This window comes from Callospermophilus lateralis, chromosome 10 (genome assembly GCF_048772815.1).
Source record: "Callospermophilus lateralis isolate mCalLat2 chromosome 10, mCalLat2.hap1, whole genome shotgun sequence".
Taxonomy (NCBI): domain Eukaryota; kingdom Metazoa; phylum Chordata; class Mammalia; order Rodentia; family Sciuridae; genus Callospermophilus; species Callospermophilus lateralis.
Window position 1 is genome coordinate 41,917,498 of NC_135314.1, and position 3,954 is coordinate 41,921,451.

The window sequence follows — 3,954 nt, forward strand, 5'->3', positions numbered from 1 at the left end:
GACCCTAAAAAATGTACTGAGACCCTGTCTCTAAAAATTAAAAAAAGGCGGGGGGGGGGGGTGCTGGGGATGTAGCTCAGTGATTAAGTGCCCCTGGGTACCCCCTTGGTACCAAAAAAAAATTTAAAAAAAATAAAGTAATATTGATGGTCTTAGAAGTTTTTTACATTTTAAATAAAAACATTAACTCTGAGTTGATGGTTAAAATTTAAGATTACAGAAAAGGAAAAACAGAAGAGCAAAGGTCAGATGGTACAAACAGGAAACAAAGCAAAATATGAGGTCTAAGTCCAAATATATCAGTAATACATTGGACAGAATTAAACACCCAGTTAAAAGGCAGAGATTATCAGAATGGGTCAAAAAAATCAAGACTTAATCATGTCTACAAGAGATGTGCTTAAAATCTAAAGATATATGATAGATTGAAAGTTAAAAAGTCAGAAAAATAATAATGTAAAAATGAATAACGAAAAGTTGGAACTGCTGTATTAATATCAGATAAAATAAACTGCAAAAGTGTTACCATAAATAGAAATCCTGAAGAAAGATACGACAATAATTAATGCTCTTGCACTTAATAACAGAGCTTCAAAATATATAAAGCAAAAATCAACAGAATGAAAGGGAGAAACAGTTACCAACCATCGTGGGAGATTTTGATACCTGTCTCTCAGTAAATACATTAAATGGGCAAATAGAAGGTTGGAGGAACAGTATCAACTACCGCAGCCTAACTGACGTTATAGAATACAACACCCAACAACTACAGAACTCCTTTCCCTTTAAGGGCACTTCATACTTTCATTGAAACAGATCATATTCTGGGCCATAAAACAATATTCCTTACCAATAAATGAGATGGACTCAAACTCAGAAGCTTCTTCTCAACAAAGGGAATGATCAATAATGTGAAGAGAGAGCCCACAGAGTGGCAGAACATCTTTTACTACACGCACATCAGATAGAGCACTAACTTCCAGGATATATAAAGATCTCAAAAATCTTAACACCCCAAAACCAAATAACCCAATCAATAAATGGACTAAGGAACTGAGCAGACAATTCTCAGAAGAGAAATGTATCAACAAATATGTGAAAAAATGCTCAACATCTCTAGCAATTAGAGAAATACAAAACTACTCTCAGATTTTATCTCACTTCAGTCAGAATGGCAATTATTAAGAAGACAAGCAAAAATAAATGTTGGTGAGGATATGGGGGAAAAGACACACTCACAGATTGCTGGTGGGACTGCAAATTGATGTAACCATCATGGAAAGCAGTATGGAGATTCCTAAGAAAACCTGGGATGAAACCACCATTTGACCCAGTTATTCCACCTCTCAGTCTATTTCCAATGGACTTAAAATCAGCATACTACAGAGATGCAGCCACATCAATGCTATAAAGTAGCTCAACTCACAATAGCTTTACTATGGAACGAACCTAGGTGTCCTCCAACAGAGGAACGGATACAGAAAATGTGGTCAATATGCACAATGGAATATTACTCAGTTTTAAAGAAGAACAAAGTCATGGCATCTGCCAGTAAATGAGTGGAAGTGGAGAATATCATACTAAGCAAAATAGGCCAATTCCAAAAGCCACAGTTTAAATGTTTTCTCTGATATTTTGACACTAATTCATCATAAGGAGCGTGGCTATGGAAGAATAAAGTTACTTTGGATTAGACAGAGGGGAGGGAAAGGAGGGGAGCCAGGTATGGGGTACGAAGAAGAGTGGACATTATTACCCTAGGTGCATGTGTGACCACATGACTGATGTGACTCTACATCACGTACAACCAGAAACATGAGAAGCTATACTGCATTTGTGTATGATGTGTCAAAGTGCCTTCTACTGCCATGTATAACTAATTAGAACAAATAAAAGAAAAATAAAGAATGGTGGCAGCCAGGGGGTGGAGGAGGAGGAATGGGAGTTCTTACTTACATGGTGGCAGAGCTTCTGTTTGGAGGGACAAAACTGTTCAGGAAACAGAAGGTTGTACAATATTGTGAGTGTAATTAATGCCTCTGAGTTGTCCACTTAACAGGGCTAAAATGGCAAATTTACAACAATGAACACTTTATTATAATGAACACTTTATTATAATAAAGTTTTAAAAATTTTTCTTTTCAGAAAATTAAAGAATAGGATGCCGGCAATGCAGCCAGCACGGCGGCTGAGCGCAAGACCAACTTCATGAAAGAACCTGCTGCGCATGAAGTTCATGCAAAGGGGACTGGACTCGGAAACCAAGAAACAACTAGAGGAAGAAGAAAAGAAGATCATCAGTGAAGAGCACTGGAACTTGGATTTGCCAGAGCTTAAAGAGAAAGAGTGTCATAACCGAGGAGCAGTGTGAAGATCTGTGTGGAGGAATGTCATTCAGAGGATTTAATCCTGAAGTTGAGAAATTGATGCTTCAGAGGAATGCTAAGAAGAAAGCCGAAGATAAAGATGAAGATGAAATAGTAGAGCTTGATGTGTCAGGTGAGGAAATGGCTAGAAGATATGAGACCTTGGGGGGACAACTGGAAAAAAGTTTGCCAAGAAAGGAGACCATGCCAATTATGAAGAAGATGAAATTGGAGACCTAGAACCAGTTAAAGCAAAGATGATGTTCTTAAACCCCCAAGATTAAAAATGGTGCCTTAAAATATGTCTCGGGGTGGCAGTGAGAACAGCAGACTTCAGGGCCCATCCCAGTGGCTTCTTTTAGCTATTAATAGTTGATTTTATTTGCAAAGAGATGTGTAATTTTAGAAACAGACTGTGTTTGAAACAGGTGTGTAATGGATGTTATACATCCTTTTCCAAGTCAGGTTCGGCAAAAGCAGAAGTTGAGCCTGAATCTCACAGATGTACATAGGCACAGCGTTCTTTTTATATAGCTCTCCAGTCACTGACCTTGAATGGACTCCTGTAGATTAATGCCAGTGTTTAAATTGCCTTTAAGATTATGCTTTACTTTAAAATATTAGTCATATAATCATGTCCAACTGATTCATACATTAATTTTGGAGTCAAATGTCATAGGAATTTATTATATGTACATTCATGAAGAGCAAACATGCCTCTCCAACCTGAAGTATTTGCATGCTACCAGGTCTTTCACTTTATGGTATTGTTTTTTTGTTTAAGGCATTTAATTTTTTAAAAATGGTATGTTAATAAACATCTGTTTCCAAACACACAAAAAAGAATAGGATGGCATTTCAGTAGTTTTTCTGGAGAACCTCCTTGGCCACCAAGATGTGTGGCGTTAAACTTGTGAGTGGTTTTGCCATAGTCAAGAATGGGTGCTTCCAAAGAAAGGAAACAAAAAGTGCATAATTTAGAAGCAAAACATGTTCTTTCAACTAAGGCCTGAAGACTACTTATGAATACAATTGACTTAAACAACCCAAATTTTAATACCTGCCCAAACTCTCAAAGTCACAACCATAACTTTCATAAGCTGTTTTGAAAACAGTTGTTTTTAATTGCTCTAAATTCTAAAGATCGACAGTTAAACAGCCCATTAATACACTCACACCAGCATCAAATGGACCTGATATTTGATAATATACCACAACAAACTATCATGAAATTAAACTTTTACGCCTGGCAGATGAAACCCTAAAATGTAGCAGCTGCCTTATTGCTAGTGGTCAATGAACAGTGAAATGAAAACTTTCTGTTGGTTATTCAAAAAGAGTCAATATTCCCCCAAATCACATCATTTCCAAATTTACCTCTAGTAATTCCCCTGCTGAGCCTCTCTTATCCACATCCATTTCAAGACATTTATTCAAGAAGTCCAGGAATAGCGGGGAAATTTTTTCTGGGTTCGCTAGTCCTGGCGCTCCACTGGTGGCAATGAGGTGTAAGGCCTAAAAATAGAAAGACATCTGTGACATTCTTTTTATGGGGGGGTTGGAATACTAAGGGTTGAACCCAGGGTGG

General features: G+C 37.4%; 1 pseudogene; it reads left to right on the top strand.

Annotated features, from left to right (window-relative positions):
- Positions 1-2,221: 2,221 nt before the first annotated feature.
- LOC143409012 (M-phase phosphoprotein 6 pseudogene) lies at positions 2,222-2,650 on the top strand (annotated as a pseudogene).
- Positions 2,651-3,954: the final 1,304 nt, after the last annotated feature.